The 11,219-nt window shown below is 51.3% G+C and overlaps 1 pseudogene; it reads left to right on the forward strand.

The window, feature by feature from the left end:
* Positions 1-28: 28 nt before the first annotated feature.
* On the forward strand, positions 29-9,417 carry LOC118015327 (annotated as a pseudogene).
* Positions 9,418-11,219: the final 1,802 nt, after the last annotated feature.

Raw genomic sequence — 11,219 nt, forward strand, 5'->3', positions numbered from 1 at the left:
GATTGGGCTGCTAAGGCAAAGAAGCGTTTCTAACTTGTAGCATCAGAAACAGCAAGCTTTGAAGGGGTTGGGACGATGTGGTGATCTTTGTGTGACCTCACGAAGCCCATGGAAACCCACGTTCTGAGTCTTGTGCGTCTTCTTCCAAGTGGAATTTCTCCCGCATGTTGGCTTCCTGGACCAAGTCCTGAGCCAGCTGCTGCCAAGGAGGAGGAGGACCAGGGTCTGCAGGTACTTCCAGGGGCTTCATTGGCATAGGGGAGTGGGGGTACCAGGGTGTGGCCTGCGACCCTGGGGTGTGCGGGCATAGTGCGGGACCTGGGGGTGCAGGCAGGGACTCCAGGCTAGGCAAGCAGGGAGGTGGTTGTTAGGCTGAAAGGTAGCCCTCATTCATTCACCTCTGGATGGATACCTGGGTTGTTTCCATACCTTGGCTATTGGGAGTAATGCTACAAGAAGCATAGAGGTGCTTTAGCTTTACACCGAGGGCACCCACACTGTTGAGCTGACACTGAATTGGGTACAACTGCCGTCACAGGGCTCTCTGTGCAGAGGGTGGCTGGAGTGGAGATGGATCAGGAGCTGAGGTTTTCTGGGGTGCTCTGCACAGGGGTAGCTTGGTAAAACAGCTGTAACTGAGGTGGGTGTGGGCAGGAGTGTCCCAGTGCTCTCTGCAGGGAAGGCACTTTGGGATGGTAGCTATAGCAGAAGTGAATTCAGGATTGGGGGGCTTCTCTGTGCACAGGATCTCCTAGAAAGATGGCTGAAGCTCAGTGGGCGAAAGGTGGGGTGTCCCAGGGTCTTCAGCCCTACGAGAGTCTCGACAGCATTTGGGCTGTGTGGTCCTGAGCTGTCCACATAGGGGGCTCCTTGGCAGGGCTCCTGGAGCTGAAGCAGTAGTGACCCAGGAGGTCCCATAGCCCTCCTTGCAGGGGTGCCCTAGGAAGCCGAGTCGTGTAAGCTTGGTGTGTTCTGGGGTGCCAAGCACCTGTGTCCCCTCGGTGTGAGGTCTCGCGCTGTGTTGAATGCTGTGTTGAATACACACCAGGGTGTCCCAGTGTGTGCCAGCTGGGTTTGCCTTGTTGGCACAGCTGGGTCTAGAGTGGTCTTGGGACCCAGGGCTCAGCAAGGTAGTACCCTGGCTGGGGTGCTCAGACCCTGCTTCTGTCCACGTTCTCAAGGTGGAGTGGAATGTGACCATGGTGTTTGCCAGGACCTTGGCAGAGAGACATCTAGCAATACCCCTCCCCATTTCGGGGAGCTTTTGGGGTGGATCTTTTACATTCTAGTTGCACATTAAAATGCAGCTTCATTTCTGTGCCCCGGGCAGACAAATCAGCTTACGGGCCCCAGAACTCTCTCTCCCCACGGCAGTTGGCAGGCTGCTAGGCTGGGGTCCTCTGCTACGATGTCTCTGTTTCTCTCCTGTTGTGCAGAAGCTGTTCCGACTGCCCTCAGTTGTTCTTCGGGAGGATCTGCTCTATACATAGGTGGAGATTGGTGTATCTGGAGAAGGTGAGCTCTCCCGGCTGCTGGTCTTCCTCTTGTCTTTAGCCTTGGCATCCTTGGCTCACTCAGGAGAAAATACCCCAAATGATAAAAGGCTGCCCAGGTGGTGTGTAGCCAAGACATCAGGCTGAAGCCAGCCCAGGCCAGAGGCCTGCAGGCCATGGAAGCACCAGCATCTGGGCACAGTGACCCACCATGGGTACTGCACTCTGGATGGCGGCAAGCACCAGCCAGGTCTTGGCATCCAGCCCTGAATCACTGACATTAGGGAGTAAGGCCCCAACAGAAGGAACGGCATTTCCCTTCTCAGACACCCCACACCTGGACCCTCTACCGGAGTGGGGGATTTGCGCCTGGGTAGTAGCCTAAAATTTCCCACGTCTGGGTATAGATGCCCTACTTTTCTGGTTTGGGTGGTTCTTTGTGCTCCGTGGCCTGATCTTCCAAGCGTCTTACAGAGTCACTGCCTGTGTTGGGTTGGGAGGGTCCATGCGGCCACTTCTTCCCTGTTTGGCAATGGGGGCACCACTTGGGAGCCAAGTACGTGGTCACGGTGCGTTGCCAGGAGGCAGGGGGAGGTTTCTGCGTCCCGGGCACGGTCTGCATCCTCCGGGCTCACATTCTCGGAAGGCAGTATGGGGTGCGGTGCTCGGGGCCTGGTGCACAAAGCTTGCAGCCAGCTCGTCTGGACCAGGCAGGGATGCTGAGTGGACAGGCAGAGGCGGCCTCTGGGACCAGCGAGGGAGAGCGTGGGGCTGGGCGCCCAGGATGCGTGTGGGCGGGTGTCAGAGGGCGGGGAGTGGGCTGGGCAGGCGGCCTCCGTTGGGGAGCTTCTGCAGGGGCGCAGGGGGGTCGGCGGCTCTCCGTGTGGGTCATGCTGTCCCGTTAACGAGCGTGGGCTCTGTTCTGCAAACCGTGGGTTGGAGCAGGGACGTGGGCCGGCATGCACGGTACTGTGAGGGAGGCCGGGCTGCTCCTGGCTGCGTGTGTGCGGTCGGGCGCCCGGGGGACGGGCGGGGCGCAGAGGTGGAGTCCTCGCTCCCCCCCGGAGCGCTGGGGTCCTGGCTTTGGTGACTGCTTGCACCAGGACCCCTAAGTCACCACCAGGCCCTGGCGGAGCAGGCGGCGATGTCCCCGTCCCCCAATCCCTGGCCCGTCGCCAGGCAGCCTTCTTCACCTGCGGTCCCTGCCCGAAGAGCAGGCGGCTGTCCCTGCCCTCACCCACTGGCCAAGATCCAGGCAGTTGTCCTCTCCCTGCTTTCGCTGGCCAATCACCATTCGGCTGTCGCGGCCCCGCTCTCCCTCACCAATCAGCAGGCGGCTTTCTCTGTCCCGCTCTTCCTTGCCAATCACCAGGCAGCTGTCTCCGCCCCTTTTATGCTTGCCAATCATCAGGCAGCTGGCCCCGCCCCTCTCATGCTGGCCTATCACCAGGCAGCTGGCCCCGCCCTTCTCATCCTGGCCAGTCACCAGGCAGCTGTCCCCGCCCCTCTCATCCTGGCCAATCACCAGGCAGCTGTCCCCTCCCCTCTTATCCTGGCCTATCAGGAGGCAGCTGACCCCGCCCCTCTCACCCTGGCCAGTCACCACGCTGATGTCCCCACCCCTCCCATCCTGGCCAGTGGCGAGGCAGCTGTCCCCGCCCCTCTCATCCTGGCCAATCAGCAGGCAGCTGTCCCCGCCCCTCTCATCCTGGCCAGTCTCCAGGTAGCTGTCCCCGCCCCTCTCACCCTGGCCAGTTACCAGGCAGCTGTCCCAGCCCCTCTACCCTGGCCAATCAGTAGGCAGCTGTCCCCCCCTTCCCATCCTGGACAGTCACCAGGCAGCTATCCCCGCCCCTCTAATCCTGGCCAATCATGAGGCAACTGTCCCCGCCCCTCTCATCCTGGCCAGTCTCCAGTCAGCTGTCCCTGCCCCTCCCATCCTGGCCACTTACCAGGCAGCTGGCCCCGCCCCTCTCATCCTGTCCAATCAGCAGGCAGCTGTCCCCGCCCCTCTTATCCTGGCCAATCAGGAGGCAGCTGTCCCCGCCCCTCTCAGCCTAGCCAATTACCAGGCAGCTGTCCCGGCCCCCTTACACGGGGCTGACATCAGAATGGCTGACATTAACAACACAGGAGGCAACAGGTGCTGGTGAGGATGCGGAGGAAAGGGATCCTCCTGCACTGTGGGTGGGAATGCAAGCTGGTGCAGCCAGTCTGGAGAACAGCATGGAGGTTCCTCAAGAATGAAAATAGAGCTACCCAAATCCCAGGATCGCACTAGCAGGTGTTTATCCAAAGGATACAAACAGTGATTCAAAGGGGCACTTGCACCCCCTGAATGTTTATAGCAGAGATGTCCACAATAGCTAAAATATGGGAAAAGCCCAGGTGTCCATTGACAGACGAATGGATAAAGGAGATCTGCTCTATATACACATTGGAGTACTACTCAGCCATCAAAAATGAAGACATCTTGCCATTTGCAACCAGGGGGATGGAACTAGAGGTTTTTATGCTAAGTGAAATAAGTCAATCAGGAGGACAATTATATGTCAGTCATGTGGAACTTAAGAAAGAAAATAGATGAACATGGGGAAGGGGGGGAATAAAGTAAGTCAGGGAGGTAGACAAACCAAAAGAGACTCTTAAAAAAATAATTTATATGCGAGAGCATGAGCGTGGTGAGGGGCAGAGGCAGAGAGAGAAGCAGTCTCCCCATTTAGCAGGGAGCCCAGCGTGGGGCTGGATCCCAGGACTCCAGGTTCATGACCTGAGCCAAAGGCAGGCGCTTAATGGACTGAGCCACGCAGGCATCCCAAGAGATTCTCAACTATAGGAAACAAACTGAGGGTGTTGGAGGGGAGATGGGTGGGGGACGGAGTAACTGGGTGATGGGTGTCAAGGAGACAGGTGATGTAATGAGCGCTGGTGTTATATGCAACTGATGAATCAGTAAATTCTACCTCTAAAACTGAAAAAAAAGGGGGTTAGTGAACAGGGTTAGAGTATAATACCCACAAACTTAGGTTGTGAAACATAACTTTCTCTCTAAATTTATCACCTGGAAATACAGTTTAAAGGTCTCCAACGTCACTCCATAGCAGTTCCAAGCTCTGTCGTATCCAGACTGCATGTCAGGCCTGAGGACCCCTGGACTCTATCCAGTTCTGCTCGGCCAGTCTCTGTCAATTGAGCATTTTCCTTTCTAGAAATGTGGAAAGCTTTGTGCACATAAAAGACCATTTCCAACTATTTGTTTGATTATATCTGCTGAAATGAGAAATGCTAAAACATCAGTTAATCACCTCTCTTTTCCTCCAGAGACAAAGAAAACGGCAATGTCAAGAAATCCAGCTAATTCTGTCTCAGCTGCAGTCCACCTGCACCCTCTGCCCGCTGCCCACTGCACGATAACCCCAGGTACGGTGTTTGCTTTTCCAGATGTGGAGAGAAAGGGACTAGAGTTTTCATTCAGTAGTTGACTCTCCTCCTACTGAGGCTGATGGTGCTGGATGTCCCGTGGGGTCCTGGCTGGCTCTGTTAGGGGACGTGTATGTGAGGAATGAGGAGAGCCGGGGGGCCACCCTGGCTCTGGGAATGTGAGCTTCTGTCTTTGGGTCTCAGGGCTGTGAGATCCCTTCCCTCCAGAAGCAGGGCTCAGCAGGGATCAGGTTTGGCAGTGGATCCCCCAGGATGTGAGCTGGCTGCCCTGCCCAGCAAGCTCTTCACCCCCACAGCTGCTAACAGCCACTTGACCTTAGGCCTGCTGAAGCCTGAAAGGTCACAGAGTGTCCAAGAACTTTCCCACATGATCATGCAGTTGAAGAAACCTGGGATCCAAGATGGTGACAAGCAGGGGAAGTGTAGCTTATGTAAAACAGGCAGTAGAGTAAATAAAATAGCTGCCTGTTCAAGCCGCGCCAGATCCAAGATAGCGGCCAGCAGGAGGCTGATGAAGGAGCTGAAGAAATCCACAAATGTGGAATGAAAGACTTCCGTAACATTCAGGTTGAAGAAGCTAATTTATTGACTTGGCGAGGGCTTATTGTTCCTGACAACCCTCCATATGATAAGGGGGCTTTCAGAATGGAAATCAGCTTTCCAGCAGAGTACCCATTCAAAGCACCGAAGATCACATTTAAAACAAAGATCTATCACTGGAACATCGATGAAAAGGGGCAGGTCTGTCTGCCAGGAATTAGTGCTGAAAACTGGAAGCCAGCAACCAGAACCGGCCAAGTAATCCAGTCCCTCACAGCACTGGTGAACGACCCCCAGCCCGAGCACCCACTTCGAGCTGACCTAGCTGAGGAATACTCTGAGGACCGTAAAAAATTCTGTAAGAACGCTGAAGAGGTTCCAAAGAAATACGGGGAGAAGCGACCTGTGGACTAAACTCTGCCGCGACGGATTCCTGGGAGTGTGAGCAGAGACCCCGCAAAGCAGGACTCTGCGGAAAATCGACACGTACCGCTGCCTGGCGTTTGCTTGTGGCAGGTACTAACTTTCTACAGTTTTCTTAATCAGTCGTGGTCTAGGTAACCTGTAAAGAAAGGATTAAAAATTTAAGGTGTTCTAAAAAAAAAAAAAAAATAGCTACCTGTTCATGACAAAAGTTGAGAAGCCAATTAACCTGCTGTCCCACCCCCCTTATCCCAAGTTCCTGTTCTGCTCCCTGGGTTGTGTAGAAGGAACCAGTAAGCCTGGGATGTGGAGACATGACAGCTTTCGACAGGACAGAGACTTCTCCAGCCTCATCCTATGTCTGCAGTGTCCTCACAGCCATCTTGGCTGACTGAGCCGTTTCCCCAACGGCCTCCAAGTGCACCTGCAAGACAAGCCAGAGGCTGTGTTGTGCATGGTCCCCATGTGATGCTGAGGGGCTCTGGGCACAAAGTACTCCTGCATTCCCCACGGCCAGCCAGCCTGAGGCTCAGGGTGCCCTGAATGCACTCTACCTGGCAGGCTCTTCTGCCCCTGGACCAGAGGCGTAATGAGACAGTTATGCAGAGTAGTCGTCTGCAGAAGCCTGCAGTGGCCCTGAATGCAGAAACTGGGGATGGCTGCAGAACCCTCATGAGGGACATGAGGACACCATTGTCCACCTCATCCCCACTAGTCCTGCTGACCAGGAGAGCATGGGCTGAAAGGTGGGTTTGGGCAGTGCATGCTTCATGTGTGTGTGAAGCATCGAGGGTGTGAAAGGTTCCCAACTTGTGGGGCCATGGGTCTCTTAGCACTGTGGCTTTAGTCCCCAGCCCCCTACCATGGTCCTGCTGTCCTGAGGCTCTATCTGCTATAGTTCTCATCTGCTTTTGGTTTCAGTGCATGGTTTCCTCAGCAACAAAGCAGGCTCAGTCTGGGTCCCAGGGAGTACTATCTCCTTCTCAGCAGGACAATGCTTTAGGGAAGAAGCACTTAGTAAAGATTTGGGGGTCCATGTGGGACTCTTGGATGGATAGCTACTGTTCAAATATTACTCCATATTGCATACAACTAGATTGAGTTGGATTCTTTCTTCCCATGTGACTTCCCTCGAGAGCAGAGCATTCACTGGTGCCAAAGGCCTACTGGACACTAAACAGATGGAGGGGATCCGTCCCTGGGCTCATGGCGGTAGCATTCTGAGAGAAAGAACACAGTGCAGTGAAGCAATGTCGGTGACTCCTGGGACCAGTGTGTGAGCTCAGGGGATGGACAGAGGGGACTGGGCGATGGACTAGTTTGTAGAGGGAGGTGTTCTCTGAGGAGTTCCTGCGGCAACCCTAAGTGGCAAGGTGCATGGAGTTTGGGAGCAGTACTCCAGAGGAGATAGGTAGTGAAAGGGGGTGACATGCAGACATGGGGAGGTAGAGGGTGCGGTAGACCGAGGAACACGTGTCCTGAATCCGCAGGAGGTCTGAGCAGGACCAGTGTGGGATACAGGGGATTGCAGAGTTTTCACTCAGTCTTCCACAGGGACATCAGCTGAATGGGCAGAGAAGAGCAACATGGGCAGATGGCTGTTTACCGAAATGGAGTCCAGGAGGGCATTTTGGTTTGGGGCATGAGCGACTAGGACAGTGGGGCCATTTGTGAAGCTGAACTGGGGAGACCATTCCTGGATTTGTGTAGCATTGTCCCACAGGGTTTTCTTCATTTTCACAGTGGAAAGCAGAGGTCTACCGAGGTTTCTACAAGTTGCAGCACAACCATACTACCTTGAGACTCACTGCGTGTTGTGACACTCAGAGAACCCTGTTTCAGGCGAGTCTACTTAGGACATGGCTGCAGCTGCACCTGGAACAGCCCCTCCAGCTCACCACCCTGCAGTCAGGTCCTCCCACTGCTGCCAAACTGATGGGGTGCAGTATGAGCAAGTTTAAACCGTCTTCAGTTTTCCCCTGTGGAATTGAAATGCTGAATTTGAGAGTGTGGTTTAAGGAGCTACTTCCATTTCAGGAAACCCACACCTTGAAGGAAATGTTCAGGGTTAATTTTGGCAACAGAGTTTCCCAAAGAGATGTCTTAATTTGCCCTGAATGAATGGACTCCCCCATCTGTGTAGTCAGTCATGATGGACTGTAGAGAGAGCTGTTCTGGAAGAAACAGAGATGGTTTGACATGCCTGATCCGTACTTTGGGGGGTTCAAGGATATCCTCTTCATCCTGTCTTATTGCGATGATCTGAAAAGTCACCCTACTCCAGCAGTTCTGTGTGATGTGGGTTCCCCAGTGCAAGAGGAGAGGCTCGCTTTGGCTAAACTGAGCAAGAGGTTGCCAGTCAGGAAGCAAGCACCTGGGGCTTGCAGCCCAGAGGGGGCTGGACCAGGGCTGGGAATGGTCCTGGGGTTAGGCCTGAAAGGAGAATACTTCATGAGACCCCTGGCCCTGTGTTCACTGGTGAGTGGTCTGCTTCCCCTAGAGAGTGCCAGAGTGGATGTGAGAGGACCCCACAGCTGCCCCAGGCTGATGAAGAGAGAGGGAGAGAATAGCCTTTGGGCCTTCCAGGTGAGCTGACTACCAGGCTATGCTCCCTTTGTGACTCCACTGTGATGGCTTGGATGAGGGTAAAGGTCATTCCCAAGCTGGCATTTGCAAAAGTGAGTAGGGAGGGGAACTTGTGTCTCATTTCACACCAGTCTGCCCACCAGCTCGGGCTCACCTTTTCGATGAGGTCTTAGCTCCCTCAGCAGCTCCTGGGAGGACGATATCTAGGATGAGGACACTCGTAAGAGGGGCCACCTTGACTTGAGTTTTGAACAAGCCCAACAGCAATGCCAGCCATCTCAGTAAGCCCATCCTTCTTCCACCAACATAAACAAAATTTCTCAAATGACGTCCATACACGGAACACACTTTTCCTAAAATCTTCCCCTCCCAAGTAGACTTTGGGTCCTTACAAAGGCCTCATCCATGCACAGAAATTAATTCAGCAAACAACATGTTTTTAGCTGTCATGTGCCCTCATCTCTAGCTTTTGGTAAGAATGACAGGAAGATGTGACATTCCCTACAGGTACACTGTAACTTCCGACTGTTTGGTCAGCCTTCAGTTTGCTTCTTCTGGTTTGAGCACATAAATGGGGCTTCCCATACTAGCCACACTCTTGTAGACCCACCACCTGCTCACACACCAGAATGAAGAAGATCCAGAGTCACATGACATAACACCCCAAATATGCAAGATGGATAATTAAGAACATTCACCATGCCAATGTCCAGAAAAATGTCATCTTGAATATGCCACACAATCCAAAGATAGCCAAGATCAATGATGACCTAGATGTTGGGATTTCCATTGGGTCTGGAAGGAACCATTATAAAAATGCTTCAATAATCTATTGCAGTTGGGATTGAATCAAATGAAAGTAAGTCTCAGGACAGAAAGATATAAAAAAGAACATAATTAACAATTAGATCTGAAAAATATAACTAAAATTTTTGCAACGCAGTAAATTGGCTAGGTAGGACAATGTAGATGACAGAGGAAAGAGTCAGTACCTTGAAGGTAGAACAACAGAAAGTATCTCATATGAACAATAGAGAGAAAAAAAATCTATAAAAACAAAAATCTCTTCATGTCACAAGAATCCCAGAACGAGAAAAAAGGAAAAGGAGGGATTAAAAGGTATTTCAAGGAAATATAAAGGAAAAAAAAAAAAAAAGAATATTTCAAGAAAACATGGCTGATCATCTCCCAAATTTGACATAAAACATGAGCCTAAAATTGAAGAAAATGACAAAACCCAAACAGAGGGAACCCGAAGACATCTGTCAAGACACATGAGATAGACTAAATTTGATCCCCCATCCCACTCACATGTTTCAGTTCTAACCCCTATGAAACTGGACCTGGCACCTTGGGAGAAACATAGGTTGAGTTAGGTCACAAGGTTAGGGCTCTCATGATGGGGTTAGCATGCTTATGAGAAGAGACACAGAGAACTTTCACTCTCCATGCACACCAGCAAAGAAAGGTTATGTGAGCACAAAGCCAGAAGGTGGCTATCGACAAAAATCCAGGAGGACAGGCTTCCTCAGAACCTGATCAAATTGGTGCCTTATGTTGGACTTCTATGCAGCAGAACTGTGAGAAAGTGCATTACGGATGTTTAGCCATTTTCTAAACCTAGCATTTGGTGCATTTTTATACAAGACAAGAAAGGAGGACTCATAGGGTATAACACTGGACTTTATCAAGATTAAAGCCTTCTGTTGTAGTAAAGATCTTGTTAGGAGGATGAAAAGACAAGCTATAGACTAGGTGAATATATTTGCAAACCACTTATCTGACAAAGAACTTCTATCTATGATATGTAAAAAAAACAACACTCAACAAGGGGAGGAAAAAAAAAAAAACTATCCAAATAGCAAATGGGCAAAAGACATGAACAGACATTTCAGCAAAGAGAACATGCACATGGCAAATAAGCACAAGAAAAAACTGTACATTAGTTGCCATGAGGGAAATGTAAGGGAAAAACAATTGAAAATCACTACTACCTACCTTTTAGGAGAGCTCGTTAATATAAAACACAGTAAAGACATCAAATGTAGGAAAGAGCCAGCTCTCCTACATTGCTGGTGGGAATGTAAATGGAACAGCCACTCTGGTAAGACAGTTTGATAGGTTCTGCAAAAGCGAAACATAAATGTGACAACCCAGCACTCACTGTCCTGGACCTTTATTCTAGAGAATGAAAATTTAAGATCCCACAAAACACTGTGCCCAAATATTCACTGTGGGATTATTTGTAGTCTCTAAAGCCTAGAAACAAACCAAAACATCCCTCAAAAGTGGAGCAGATGAACAAACTGTGGCATTTCCAACCTAGGGAGCACAACTCAGTGATAAAAAGTAATAAAGTTAGGATAACACAAAACGTGGATGGATTCCAGGTATATTATCCTGAGTGAAAACAAACAAACAAAAAAAAACATCAACACTGGTCACAGCTGTAGGAGTCCCCTCATGTAACAAAATGCCAACAAAATGGCAACACAAAATGCCAAAGTGTAAAACACAGGGGTGAATGGCATGGAAGGGATGGCTGGGGCAGGGGAGGGTAGCATGAGGGAAATCTTCGTGCTGATGGAGTAGTTCCATACCTGGATTGTGCTGTTGAACATATAAATGTCCATGACAAAGTGACAGACCTAGACATATCCATCATACTACTGTCATTTTCCTGGTGCGAATAGTGTCCTGCAGTGATGTAGGATGTTACCTTGGGGCAAAATGAGC

Source organism: Mirounga leonina, unplaced genomic scaffold (genome assembly GCF_011800145.1).
Source record: "Mirounga leonina isolate KUSES-001 unplaced genomic scaffold, KU_Mleo_1.0 Mir_101845, whole genome shotgun sequence".
Taxonomy (NCBI): domain Eukaryota; kingdom Metazoa; phylum Chordata; class Mammalia; order Carnivora; family Phocidae; genus Mirounga; species Mirounga leonina.